At 46.7% G+C, this 15,172-nt stretch overlaps 1 protein-coding gene across 11 annotated transcripts in view; it reads right to left on the bottom strand.

Moving 5' to 3' along the window:
• The window catches only part of TENM4 (teneurin transmembrane protein 4), an 861,213-nt gene that overhangs the window by 657,106 nt on the left and 188,935 nt on the right, over nucleotides 1-15,172 (bottom strand). For all 11 annotated transcript variants that reach the window (XM_070457221.1, XM_070457226.1, XM_070457220.1 and 8 more), the window contains exon 2: nucleotides 4,596-4,651. The gene's annotated coding sequence lies outside the window, so the exon portion shown is untranslated. The remainder of the gene's footprint in view (nucleotides 1-4,595; nucleotides 4,652-15,172) is intronic.

Raw genomic sequence — 15,172 nt, 5'->3', positions numbered from 1 at the left:
GAAGCCAGTGGAGGAGCCTGGGGCATCGGCTACAGCTGTGAGGGATGCTGGGACATCCGGGGAAGGCCAGAGCATCTGGACATCACAGGTGGCAGTCGGCCAGGGTCCCGTTCCCAGCTCTGCCACTTAGCAACTGTGTGACCTAGAAAGGTTACCCAAAGCTCTTCAAGCCTCTACTTTCTTTATTATGAATATTATAATAATAGGGTCTATCTCACAGGGTTGTTTTAAGAATTAAACAAAATAATATACATACAGAACACTTGGCACTTTGCCTGGCACATAGCCACCAACCAGCAGAAGGAGATATTCTGACTATTGTTAATCATTCAAACATTTATTGATCAGTTGCTCTAAATCCTGAACTTTGTTAGACTCTGGGGCTCCAGTTACTCTTCTCAAGAAACTTGCAGTCCAGTGGGAGAGGACCACAGAAGAACCATCAATTAGGGTGCAATGCAGTGAACGCTTTATCAAAAAAATTACTTTTAAAAGAACTATCACTAGTAGGTGACAACCATTTTCTGCTAGCCACTGTATGCTATATGCTTTACAGAAATGGAGACTTTCTGTTTTCTAATCCAAACACCTGGGTTCAAGTCCTAGCATTATCACTGAGTACTTATGTATTACAGGTATGTTAATGTCTTTGAAACTTAGTTATCCCATCTGGAAAATGGGTACAAAATTAGAAAAACATATCTAATATGTCATCACAGAGCTTTGCACATAGCAGATTCTTAATAACACGGATGTCCCTTAAAGCAATGACTGAGGGTATTTGGAGAACTGACAGTGGATGGCTGTGGCCACAGCCTGGAAGGCTGGCTGCATCAGCCTCAAGGTCACGGCAGCACACCCACCCGGGAGGTGTAGCAGGACTTTAATGTTCAGTGGTTTGTCTGGTTTGAAACCAGTTTTGAGCCGATGACCGAGGCCTTAGGGACCAGAGGTAGGCCACTGCAAAGAAGCTGCTGGTAAGAACTCAGTGTGTGTGTGGGGTGTGGTTTTAGTTGCTTAGTCACGTCCGATTCTGTCACCCCATGGACTGCAGCCCATCAGGTTCCTGTGCCCATGGGATTTTTCAGGCAAGAATGCTAGAGTGGGTAGTCATTCCCTATTCCAGGGGATCTTCCCCACCCAGGGACTGAACCCAGGTCTACCTACACTGCAGGCAGATTCTGTACCATCTGAGCCGCCAGGGAAGCCCAAGGCCCTGTAAGAACTTGACAGACCAATTCAGACAGGGCAGACCCTCCAAGACCAACCAAGGCATAGAGAAACTGAACAGTTAGTGCAGTAAGAGAACTCTAATGAGGGCCCGATATTAACTGAGACAGGAATACCGCACCCAGGACCAGTCTGCTGCCTGGAGCCAGTGGCTTCTATGTAGACCACAAACACTGCACACTCAGCCCCAGGCCAGGGAACCCCAGGCTGGGTCCTGCGGTGGGGGGGGTGAACAAAGAGAACTGAGGCAGAACTCCACACCCTGTGGGGGGCACGGCCTCTGAGAAGGACCAGGGCAAATCAGAACACACCAGTCCCAGAACAGAGCCTGTGCACAGAGGAAAACAGGATTGCACAAACCCAGACCTGTTGACACGAATGAACATTCCTGCAGCACAGCCTGATAAGCCTGTTGCTAAGCCTACCGGGCTTCCTGTCAATGGAGCACCTTGCTCTCAGTTCAGGAAAGATAATCGCTCTGGGAACCAGCTTCCTTCGGAGACCTGGCGGAGCGCTTTCAGTTCAGAGAGAAACCTGTCTTTCAGCACTGCTTCTCATCCTCCCGTGGCAGACAAGGGGAAACCCAATCCATGCAGGAAAGGGTCTGTCCGCACTCACAGTCCTGCTGGGTGGTGGTGGCTGTAGTGAAGGGGGAAGGAAGGGGCCCCGGATCTCTGGCCTCAGCACCTCCTAAACAAAGACTCTAAAGTTGCCTGCTGGGACAGGGCGAGACACGGGACGCTCAGATTCCAGGCGTACCCGCGGCTATCATCTGTCAGTCCTGACACCAGCCCTGTCTGTGTCGAGGTCCAAGCGGAGAGATCAGAAAGCACCAGGCAGGGGCAGGGGCCAGGGAGGGCAAGAGAGGGGAGGGGGGGCTTTGGAGAGACCAGTATGAATAGTAGGAGTTTTCATCTGACCCCTAAGAACAGAGCAAGGGAGAGCTGTGTGATCCAAGCCAGGATGAAAGAACGGCTGGCCTCCCCTTGTAATCAAAGAGTTTAATGATGCTTATTAAAAGCCCATTTCTGAGTCCTGTTGAAAAATTACACCCGTGTTTTCTTTTTTCATATGAGAATTGCTTCCTAGGGATTAAACACATCACACATGCACACACACACACACGTGCGCACATGTTCCTTACGAACCTCACTCCCCACACAGGCACGCACACATGTGCCACAAATCCTGCATCTCCCAGACATCACACACACGCCAGTAGGTCTTCATCAAAGGTGGCCACAACTCACAGTGTACACACACATTGTAAAACGGAAAAGGCAGGCCCGGTCTCCGAGGTGATTCCCGCACTCTTTGAAATTCCAGACTGTGAGGGGGGTCCAAGAGCTTCCAGCTCCAGAAGCTGCCATGCCCGCAAACAAACAGCGCAGCCTCTAATCCCTATCAAATCTCCACGTACTGCCCGAGGCCAGGCAACTCTGCAAAAGCAGAAGCTCCCAGGATCATTAAGCTTTGGTGGGAGGCAACAGCACTCAGTACGGTCCCGCGGAAGAGGGGGTGCTGTGCCCCTCCGGCCCATGGCGGGCTCTCTCTGATACGCTGAATCGCAGTCTCCTGAAGGAGGCGACCCTGGCACTGCAGCATATCTTCCTCTGATTATCAGCAGACCCAGAGCCCAAGGCTGACTCACTCTCAATCAGAGAAGACACTGCTTTCTGGAATATCCAGTTAGATGCAGGAAAGTACCCCTTGCATTGAAGTATCTCTCCTCCAGCACAGGTTCCCTCTGGTTGCTGATCTCCCCAACATTTCAGCCCCTGCTGAGGGGCAGGCTATACAAAAATACCCGTTCAAACGTGAAAACCATTGGTGGGGCAGTTTACTGTTAACTGAAAGCAAATGCTTGGGAGCTAATATATCTAGATTCAAGGGCAGCTCTAAGCCTCACTCACTGTATGGCCTCAGCCAACCCTCGGAGCTGTAGTTTTCTCCTTAGCAAAATGGCAATAACAACTTCTTTCCATCTTACGGTGTTTCGGGGAAGATCACAAAATGCCCTAGAGATTGTAAACTCCAAAGCAGATGTTAGAAATTCTCATGATCAGACAGTAATGAGGAAATGGAGGAGCTCATAAATTGGGCTGTGAGTGCCTCCCGGGCAAAGCTTGTGTTGTATTTATCTTGTTATCCTCAGTGCCTGGCACAGAGGCCAGCACCACACATTCTGGGGAAAAACAGTTTGAAAAAAAAAAAAAACAGAATATATCCCTGAGTTAAGTGGCTTGTTCAAGGTCACAGAGCAGTTCGCTGTGCGACAGGAACCCCGACCTCCTGACGCCCCTAGTGCAAGGCTCTCTGTTCTCCACGAACCAAACTCTTGGGTGTGTTGAAGAAGGGGCAATGATGTCCCATTAGGCACACAGCAGGGGCCAGGTTTTAACCCACCCAACTGAGGCAGGAGATGGGTGGGCTCCAGGCTGCACAGCTTCTGTTCTGTGGACAAAAACTCCTTAATAGCAGAAACTCCATAAAAGGAAGATGATGGAGGAGGCCTGGCCCTGCCCAGATAAGAGATAGAAGACCACATACTCCTCATTCTCGAGATCAAGGAGACCTTCCCAACTACACGTGTGCATAAAGGCTCCTTGGAGGTCAAAAGAGATGGGGTATCACCTCAGAGTAAGTGACGTCAAATGCTCATAAGCCTCTTTGCTAGAATCCATCTTGGTTAAGAGATGGGTACGCACATACTGGAGGACCCTGAGATATACCAAATGTAGACTCAGAGCCAGGCAAAGCAAAATGCCAAAGGAAACCAGGAAGACATGCCCCGTAAAAGTGATTCAAACCACCACCAGGGCGCAACTCAGCAAATCCCTCTCTCTGAGCCTGCCTGTGTATCTGTCCACATGTACCGTCCTCCTGTTCCTTCAAATAAAGACTTTACTTGCCTCACTACTTTCCATCTCCATGTGGAAATTCATTTCTACCCAGCTGATGGGCCAGAACCTTGTCACTGGCCACGGTCCCTCCTGGTCTAGTGGCTAGGATTCAGTGCTCTCAATGCCGTGGCCCGACCTCAATCTCTGGTCAGGAACTGAAACGATGCTTCAAGCAACTGCAGGCCAAGGCCACCCAAGATCACTGTCATTCCCAGTATGGGCCAGGAGATCCTTAAGAAGCCTTCATACAGCTACTTAAACATTCCACCTCAACAGTGGGAACAAATAGAAACCACAAGTGCAAATAATACCCAAATGCCTCAGACCAACACATCTTATTTCCTAACTTGAATTGCACAAATCATAAAAATCGCAAGATTGGCGAGACAGGCCTGCAGAGATTGAATCATGGAGACTTGACATAGATCTTATTTCAGGCTCACTTTCAGTATTATCACTTACCTACTGACCAGGTGTCCAAGAGATCACTAGCCCTCTCTGATTCTCAATTTTTCCATCTGCAAAACAAGAAGATGATCACAATTAATCCCTTGAGACCATTGGACTAAAAGGCATCACAGGTTTTTATACACAATATTGGTTACAAACCATTTATGATCCTATGTAACTGGGAAAGTTGCTGATGATTAGGAGCTGGAAGAGAATTATTTCAAAACTGAATTGTGATAGTCAAAAAATGAAGTGTGATAATAGTTACAGGCTAAGAAGTGCATCAACATCTCCCAACTTGCAGTACAGAAAACTCAGCTTTCTAATATTTTTAGCATTTATTTTTATTTTTCATAGATGTCAAAATGCAAGCAAGCATAAATACCAGGAGAGACATGAAGGAGAAACACAGCAAAGAAAAATGCTACTATATAATACACTCCCAACATTTGGGGGTATTTTTACAGATTTTTTCCCTATCTGCAGAGAGTTTCAGTTCAGTTCAGTTCAGTCACTCAGACATGTCCGACTCCTTACGACCCCATGGACTGCAGCATGCCAGGCTTCCCTGTCCACTCCTGGAGCTTACTCAAACTCATGTCCATCAAGTTGGTGATGCCACCCAACCATCTCATCCTCTCTCGTCCCCTTCTCTTCCTGCCTTCAATCTTTCCCAGCATCAGGGTCTTTGCCAATGAGTTAGTTCTTTGCATCAGGTGGCCAAAGTATTGGAGTTTCAGCTTTAGCATCAGTCCATCCAACGAACACCCAGGACTGATCTCCTTTAGGATGGACTGGTTGGATCTCCTTGCAGTCCAAGGGACTCTCAAGAGTCTTCTCCAACACCACAGTTCAAAAGCATCACTTCTTCGGTGCTTGGCTTTCTCTATGGTTTCCAATTCTCACATCCATACATGATGACGGGAAAAACCATACATTTGACTATATGGACTTTTGTCAGTATAGAGTTTCCCATTGCAGAGTTTACCATCTTGCAAAGCAGGGGCTATGAAGATGCACTACCCTGGGAAGGACCACGCAGATCACGACTGGCCCTTCCCCACCATCACGACTACTGCCTGTGCGACGAACTCATTTGCATCCCCATGCCTTTTGTCAGCCTCCCCAAGACCTTCCGGGCCTGTGGTCATATCTGCCAGGCATTGCACACACCTGAGCCCAGTGGAGTTAGGAGCATGTGACCTTAGGAGCTGGTCTTTCCCCAATCAGGGTTCAACTACCTCACCTGGAGAGTAAGGGAGCCAGTCTGGCCACTCTCAGAGATCACTTTCATTGTTATTTTGCTTTATTTTTTCGGCCACGCTGCAGTGTGTTTGGGTCTTAGTTCCCAGACCAGGCACTGAACCTGAGCCGCCTGCATTGAAAGCACTGGATCAGTGATCCCTCAGAGATCACTTTCAACCTAGAAAGGTGAGGCTAAGGAAAAGGGGAAGAAACTCATATATTTGAGTCCCTACTGTGTGACAGCTAGTGAGCCAGTGATACCTATGGATATTATCTTATGCTCCTCATAACCACTCTGGGAGATATTACAGGGGATAGAATGGTAACGCAGGGAGGTTTGGCCATCTGTTCAAGGCCTGCTGCAGTCACGTTGGAACCACTTTCTTGATTTTTACCACATCAGTGTCTCACCTCTACTACCACATACTGATTTTTCCAAATCAATTCACATATTTTACTTAACTCTATGTTTAATGGATTTTTAAAAGATCTTCTCATGCTAAGTAAGTAAGTGTTAGTCGCTCAGTCATGCCCGACTCTTTGTGACCCCATGGACTGCAGCCCATCAGGCTCCTCTGTCCATGAGATTTTCCAGGCAAGGATACTGGAGTGGGTTGCCATTTCCTTCTTCAGGGGATCTTCCCGACCCAGGGATCAAACCCGGGTCTCCTGCATTTCAGGCAGATTCTTTACTGACTGAGCTACAAGGGAAGCCCATCTCACACTACTATATATAAAATAGACAATACAGACCTACTGTATGGCACAGGGAACTTTACTCAATACTCTCTAAAGACCTACATAGGAAAAGAATATAAGAAAGAGTGGCTATTTGTGTATGTGTAACAGATCCACTTTGCTACACACCTGAATCTAACACAATATGGTAAATCAATTACACTCCAATAAAATATTTTAAATGTTTCTGAGTTCTTTGCTTCTTCCTCTTTTTTCTATAGCCCAATGGAAGACCACCTTTCAATTAGGATGGATTCTATAATTGCAAAAAAAGTTGTTAACAATTTAAGGGAATTTTTAATCACAATCATGCTTTGCACAAATACCTTTGCAGTCATAGGTTTGATGCACTGTTTATATACTTTTTTCTGTGTGTGTGTGTGAATGTGTTAGTCGCTTAGTCATGTCTGATGCTTGCGACCCCGTGGACTATAGCCCTCCAAGTTCCTCTGCCCATGGAATTCTCCAGGCAAGAATACTAGAGTGGGTTGCCATTCCCTTCTCCAGGGGATCTTCCTGACCCAGGGATTGAACCGGGTCTTCCACAATGCTGGCAGATTTCTAACTGTCTGAGGCACTAGGGAAGCCCATACTTTTTTCTAATTGTCATTAAAATAATTTATGTTTGAAGTTTTAAATGCGTATCCATGTCTACCCTCCTCCCAGCAGGACTCCTGCTTTACCTTGGGAAGGCTGGTTTCAATTCCCTCACTTTGCTGTGGCCAGACCTTGGAATCTAAGACCATCCTATTTCAAAGCTGAAACAGGAAAAACACCTGATGCTTATTATGTGTCAGGAAAGCTGTTGGAGGTCACACAGCTGGTAACTGAAGGACCCCAGGACTGGGGCCCTCATGGCCTACTCCTGACCCTGGGCCCTGTGGGTGTATTCAGTTTCCCTTCTGGCCTTCCTCAGACCCACGTGTTACAATTCCATGTCATAAGGCCACTAATTAAGTTCTGTTTGCAAACCAAGGCAGGGTCATCCTGTTCTGTTAGGTCACCAGTTTTTCCACAAAGTAACCAGACCTATGTAGGCATATTTAAGTTCCCAAAAGGACCCTCTGGTAGGAAGCTGCATAATTTCTAAAACCAAGTTTAAAACATGTGACGTGAAAGCAATTCCTTATTCAAAGATCCGCGATAGTAACCAAGGAAATAGAGCTGATGACAAAGGATCCAGGAATGCCACTGCTGCTGCAAATGAGGATAAAATCCAACTGAGTCGGGGGAGGTGGGAGACAGCGGCACAGTGACTGTATCGGACACCGATCGAAGCTGTTGTTGAGTCTTTAAGCTGCCATTCCCTGTCATCTGGTTTTAGATTAATTGGCATGAATTTTTTATGACCAGGGAGCAAACGGACATAAAGGTTTGCAGAACCGGATCAGTTTTTTTTTCTTTCTGTGGAGTTCCCTATTTCTCTTGAATACGAGCTACAAAGCTGTGTAGAAACCAGAAAACAAACATAGGCCTGATTATTCACTCTCAGTCCAATGACACCTCTTTTGTGAAGCCTGCTTCCACCAACCCTGTCAGAATTAGTTACTCCCTTCCGTGGGTTTCCTTCTAGCAACACTTTAACTACAATACACTGCAGTTATTTTCTTCTCTTCCTTTAAAGTATCAGTTTCTCTATTTACCGAAATACAGTAAAAACTCATCTATCACTAGCAATATGATTTTAGATTTCCTTCTAAACCACTTTGTATATGTACCCACATGCACAGCTATTCACATAGATACACACCCAGATAGTTTACACAATGGATCACTCTATACACACTAATTTTAATTTACTTTTTAAACAATTACATAGATGTGTAATTAATTTCCAACATATGGACATCTTGGATGTTTGCAATTTTTCACTGGTGTAAATAATAGCTCTGCACATATATCTTTGTGTGGTTGTCAAGTACTTACAGGATTTTTTTAACATTAGAAAAATCATAGTTTACCCCACACTCAACAACACACCCAAGACCCATATCACTTTCAACTTCTACCAGCAGTATACCAGCATGGCAGTTTCTTGTGCTCTCAACAATATTAGGCATTAGGGTACTCTTTTACCATTGTCAGTGTGATAGGTAAATGTAGCCTAGTTATTTTAATCTGCAGCTTTTGAATATCAGTTGAATTTTTTTTTCTATTTCTTGGCCATTTGCACTTATGCTTTGGGGAATTGCAAGTTTGCTGTCCTTTACCCACTTCTTGGTCAGTGTTAGACTCTTTCTTAGGACATAAGAGTCTCCTAGACTCTTAGCTTTCTTCCAGCACATCCAATCACAGTAAATGGTGCTCCCACCTAGTAGCTGCCCCACCAGAAGCCTAGAGGGCTGCCTTGATACCACCCTGTGTCTTGCTACCCACAGGCAGTGAGTTACCAGGTCCTATCTGTCCTGCTTCCTAAGCAGACACTTCTTAAAGTGGTTTTCTTCCTCTCCAGCGCCTCTACCCTTACCAACTCCCCACCAGGTCTCACCTGGACTCCTGAAGTCACCTCCTAACTGGTCTCCCCACAACCTCTACTCCAACCCTCTCACCATCCAGAAGCTGGAGGGAATTTTAAATAATCCTCGTGAAATCATCTCCCCTGTCTAAAATCCTTTGACAGCTCCCTATTCCTTTGAAGGTCAAATCCAAAGTCCATAAGCAACCCTGAAAGGCTGCTTCTAGGACCCAGTTTCTGCAATGCTTGGTTTCTCAACCAATGCTTGCCCCCAACCTCCACTCTTTGCACACTGGCTTCCTTTTAGGTCCTGCTCTTCCCGACCTGAGACCCTGGACATGCTGGGCCTCTGCCCGGAAACTTGTTCTCTCCCCTTGGCTGCCTAATCCAAAGCCATCCTGCCCCGCTCTCGGCTTAAGCACCATCTCCTCAGAGAAGCCCCGAACTGCCAGACCAAGAGAGCTCCTCTGGCTGTTTACCGGAGCTTTCCGTTGTGGCACATCTCAGGTCTGTAATCAAGTACTGTCCGGAACACTTTGTTGTGTGAGTCCCACACTGCAGGTTCCCCAAGGGCAGGGCTCGGGACTCTGCCCAGCACCATCCCCTCAGAGTTCAGCGTGGTACCCAGCAGAGCAGGCCCTAAACAAACACAGCATTCATTTCTGTCTTAAGTTAAAAAAAAAAAAAATCAAATAACCTGTCTCTTCCAAGGACCAGACAATCAACTCTAGCTTTTAATGAATAAACTAATGTGGTTTTTCATACAGAAAGCAGATGACATAAAAACCAGGCCTGTTTTTAAGGGCAAAGTCTCTGACTGAATTAAGCCTAATCATGAAGGACTGTCTCATCTCTTTCCATGTTAAAAAAATAAAAAACGAAGCCGTGGCTTTGGCAACCACAAGTTCACTGGGGTGGAAGGGTCTGGAAGCAAAGTTCATGTCTTGGGGATTCTCTGTAGCTCCCTTCTCTCTTCTCCACATAGTGCTTTGCCCAGACTCAATGCATGTCTCTTAAATGGATTTCAAGTCAAATTACATAGTAATTGTGACTAATTCACTGCCTTTTCTACTGTCTAACATTTAAAAATAAATTTTCATTATCTGGCACAGTTGACTTGATGGTTTTTCCCTCTATAGATCAATACCTACTTTTATGAGTATTTCCTTTCAGGTTACTTTTTTAAAATTAAAACCCTCAAAAAGTAGGTCATCACAGGTCAAAATTGTAGCTCAGAGAACCTCGACTCTCCTGTAGCTACAACTCCACCCTGCTCCCTAAGTCTTTCTTGTCTTCAGTTCAGCATTCTGTGCACTGAATTTGGTGAAAGTATACACCTTCTCCCCTTTCCTGTAAGGTCTCTGCAATGGAAGTCTGAAATCAGGCTAGGGTGTGGAGGCATCACCTCCTTGGCTGAATTTAAACTTGCCTCAAATTCATCAGATATGCAGATGATACCACTCTAATGACAGAAATCAAAGAGGAACTAAAGAGCCTCTTGATGAAGGTGAAAGAGGAGAGTGAAAAAACTGGCTTAAAACTCAACATTAAGACAAAGGAGCCTGGCAGGCTACAGTCCACGGGGTCAGTCGCAAAGAGTCGGACACGACTGAAGCGACTTAGCACGTGCACAAAGAAAAACTAAGATTATTTTCTGGCATCCAGTCCCATTATTTCATGGCAAATAGATGCGGAAAAACTAGAAACATTGATACATTTTATTTTCTTGGGCTCCAAAATCACTGCAGATAGTGACTGCAGCCATGAAATTAAAAGACACTTGCTCTTGGAGGAAAAGCTATGACCAACATAGACAGTATATTAAAAAGCTGGGAGACATTACTTTGCCAACAAAGGTCCATCTAGTCAAAGCTATGGTTTTTCTAGTAGTCATGTATGGATGTGAGAGTTGGACCATAACGAAGGTTGAGTGCTGAAGAATTGATGCTTTCAAACTGGGGTGATGAAGAAGACTCTCAAAAGTCCCATGAACAGCAAGAGATCAAACAAGTCAATCCAAAAGGAAATCAACCCTGAGTATTCATTGGAAGGACTGATGCTGAAGCTAAAGCTCCAATGCTTTGACCACTCGATGGGAAGAGCTGACTCATTGGAAAAGACCCTGATGCTGAGAAAGACTGAAGGCAGGAGGAGAAGGGGGTGACAGAGGATGAGATGGCTGGATGGCATCACCAACTCAATGGACATGAGTTTGAGCAAACCCCAGAAGACACTGAAGGACAGAGAAGCCTGGTTGTAGTCCATGGGGCCGGCAAAGAGTTGGACAAGACTTAGCAACTGAATAATAACAAGTTCATCACGGAGCACAACCTTGGGCATTGCCATCAGCTACATGTACAGTGCTGATGGACTCTGGTCAACTCTGGCCACTGACATCCTGGGTGAAGTAGCTGCAGATCAAGGACTTGTTGGAGTGTGCTGTGGAGGGCTCGGATGTCCATTCGTTCTAAAGGAGGCACAGAAGAAGAAGAAAAGCTTGTCTCCTGTCCTGGGGGAGACTGGGCTTCAGTTGGGGAGATAAGACAAAAATGCCATGGTCTCGGCCCCACCAGCGTCTTAGAGCCTACTTGCTGCTCTGATATTGCTTTTCTTGAACATTCCTCTATCAGAAGTGCCTGTCTCCATCTGGAGATTCAAAGAGGAGTGATTGGGAAGCCTACTGGAGTTCAGTAAGTCCTCAGTAAAGGTTGCTCAGAAGCACTGGCTCCGAAATCAGAGTCTGGCTTTGACCTCTGGCTCTGTTTCCTCCCAGTTGGTGACCCTGGGCAGCATCTTTAACCTCCCCAAGCCTCTGTGTCTGAAATGCAGGGATACCAAAAGGCCCCACATCTTGGGTTGCTGCAGTGCTTATGTGCCTGTCATGTAGCAAAGGTTCCGCAAATTGTTGGTGAACAGGATTATTATTGCTACTATTATCATTTTAGTTAGTAATGTAGCCGTTACAGTGAGCTAGGCATTGTCCTAAACACTCTACAAATATGAACTCATTTAACCCTCATAAACAGTTCTGTGAAGTAGGAAAAATTATCTTTCTTTGCAGTATTAAGAGGCCAATGAAACTGAAAGTCACTCAGCCCTGTCTGACTCTTTGCAACCCCAAGGACTATAGCCCACGAGGCTCCTCTGTCCATGGAACTCTCCAGGCCAGAATATTGGAGTGGGTAGCCATTCCCTTCTCCAGGGGATCTTCCCAACCCAGGAATCGAACTGGGTCTCCTTCACTGCAGGTGGATTCTTTACCTGCTGAGTTACCAGGGAAGCCCACAAAATTGCCCAAAGTCACGCAACAAGTAATGGAGCCAGGATTTTTGAACCCAGGCAGTCTGGCCTGGAAATCATGGTTAAATCACTAGTTTATTAACCACAAGAACTGTTATTTAAGGAATCATCATAATTCTTAGTTGTCAATAATAATTATTCATTGTTATTAATGATGGGTGCCTGCCTACTCATAGAGGTCCCCAGAAGGCTGGAGTGAGTACGATGGGGTTCAGGTCTGGCAGCCAAGCTCACTGAGCTTTAGAACTGGCATCCAGTCCCAGGTGGGAACCATGGACAGAAGAGGAAACTGAGGCAGAAGTCCAAGCTGTGTGCTGGGTCATCATCACATGGGCGGGAGAGGACACGGGGCATCCACAGTCAGCCCTAAGGACTGTGTGGCTGGAAAACCTGCAATGAACTTCCAGGCCCCACTGACTAGGAGCGCCGGGGTTTCCCTGGGTTTCCACTGTATCCAGATGGACCCTAAGCCTGAGTGGGTCAGGGCCTGCAAGGGAAAGGGCACCAGGGACTCCGCCAAGCAGGGATGACGAAGGCTCAGGATCACACCTCCTTTCTGGGAGTCCCTGCTGGCCCACTCGAGCGGTCCCAGAGACCCTCGGCTCAGAGATGCTTTTAGACCCTTAAGTATCTCCTCCTCAGACATGGAACCTGTTGATGCAAGCTAAGCTGGTCATGTTGCTGCCAGACGTATGAGCTAGGAGGTGCTCTCCCCTGAGGACTGTGGTCTGTAATTTCCAACCTTACCACGGCTGTGCATGGAATTTTTTTGTTTTCTTCTGGACTTCTGCTGCTGATTATATCTTTGAAACAGGCTCACTTGAGCTTTCTTCTGGGTATTTCAAAGTTTCTGTCCTTCCTCACTCCCTGTTGGTTAGATTTCCTTTCTCTCTTTTTTTTTTGGTGGGGAATAACAAAAGCAAAGCATTTTAGGCATGAAGCAATTCAGGACAGAAAATTGGACTCTAGCCACAGGGCCTCTGCCTACACAACCTAACAACTCACCGTGGTTGGGCAGGGGAAAGAATAAAACCCAGTGCTTTAACAGGCCTTCCAAAGAGCAGCTGTGTCCTTCTCTATGTACTCTCTCCTTGTTGTCTGATAGCTGGGGACATTCAACATCAAGCTGCTTTCAGAGTCAGGTAGTTTTCCACACTGTACAGGAGAGATAATGATGGTCTTAGGATTTGCTTAAAAATGCGGACAGTCCGAGAATGATCTAAGATGCTGCATGACGCCATCACTTCTTCTCAACCATGTCCATAGAACTATAAGAGAAAGCCTCTTTTATTTTTAAAAACCAAGCAAGCCAGCCCTCCTTGACACATTGGTTTTTTTTTTTCCATTTAGTAGCTTCATGCTCATTCTTTCATCAGCAAGCAGTTACTGACTGCCTCCTGTGTGTGTTAGCCCCAGACTGGAGCTGGTAGCTGGGAAGATGGAGATAGCAGGGGCCTGACCCATGTGCAAATCCCAGCTCTGATTCAGAAGAGCAGTGTGACACAGAGCAAGCTGATTAACCTCTCTGAGCCTCAGCCTCTTCATCTGCAAGGGAGATCCTTATACCAACCTTCCAGGGCTCCTGCGAGCATTCTGAGGAGCAGCGTTTCTCAGAGCCACTCAGGACCTGTGTGTCAGTCCTGAGGAGCACGCGTTGTTTTTTATAAAGTCCACTGCTCACAACGGTTCACGAGACGTGCTCCCTGTATTAAAAGGTACAAAGTGTTACAGGTAGGATGGGACAGTCTGATCCACAGGGGGGATCTAGCCAGGGAGGGGTCAGTTCTACCCCGCTGGAACTAGGCAAAGCAGGCTCCAAGAAAGATTTCAAGTGAGCACGATATTTTCAGAACAAAAAGATCCATGGCAGGAAGTCTGAAATGTAGCCCTGTCCTTAGAAATGTGAGCAGCAGCAGGAACAGTGGACACTGAGCGCCTGGATGCTCTGAAGGATGCAGGGTTGGAGCCTGGAAGGCCTCCGGGGCAGGTTCTAGCAATGGGTTCATCCATCAGGGGGGTTTTAAGCTGTGTGATCATAGGCAAGGTTTGTCCTTGAGATCAGTCACTGGCTGCAGTGAGGCTGGACTGGAGGGGTGAGCCTGGGGCAGGAAGAGTCAGGGAGCCAGGCCCAAGAGAAGGGTCCCTAACTTCACTCTCAGGTAGGGCTAGCTACCCCTGTCCAGCTCCTCAGAGCAGCCTAACTGCAATGGGCCAGCTACCAGAGGCGGTGGGCACGGCTGCTCTGTAGCTCAACTGAGGAGGGTCCTTTTGCCATCAACTACAAAACCATCTGCCCAAAATGGTACAGATGAATCTATTTGCAGGGGAGGAAGAGAAACATAGACAGATATAGAGAACAGACTTGTAGACACAAGGGGGGAAGGAGAGGGTGGGACGAATTGAGGGAATAGCACTGACATGTATATATATACTTCCATGTGTCAAATACATCTCTGTGGGAAGCTGCTATATGGCACAGGGTGCTTGGCCTGGTGCTCTGTGATGACCTAGATGGATGGGTGCGATGGGGATGGGTGCGATGGGGTGAGGGGTGGGATAGGGTGAGGGGTGGGGTGCGGTGAGGGGTTGGGAGGGAGCAGAGGGAGGGGCTATATGTATACTTACAACTGATTCACATTGTTACAGCAGAAACTAACATGTTATAAAATGATTATACTGCAATTATGGCTCAGACGGTAAAGTGTCTGCCTGCAATGCGAAAGACCCAGGTTCAACCCCTGGGTCAGGAAGATCCCCTCTAGTATTCTTGCCTGAAAAATTCCATGGATGGAGGAGCCTGGTGGGCTACAGTCCATGGGGTCGCAAAGAGTCGGACACGACTGAACGACTT

This window comes from Odocoileus virginianus, chromosome 28 (genome assembly GCF_023699985.2).
Source record: "Odocoileus virginianus isolate 20LAN1187 ecotype Illinois chromosome 28, Ovbor_1.2, whole genome shotgun sequence".
In the NCBI taxonomy this organism is placed as follows: Eukaryota; Metazoa; Chordata; class Mammalia; order Artiodactyla; family Cervidae; genus Odocoileus; species Odocoileus virginianus.
Note: the sequence above shows the minus strand (reverse complement) of the source record. Positions and strands in the feature narration are given on the sequence as shown.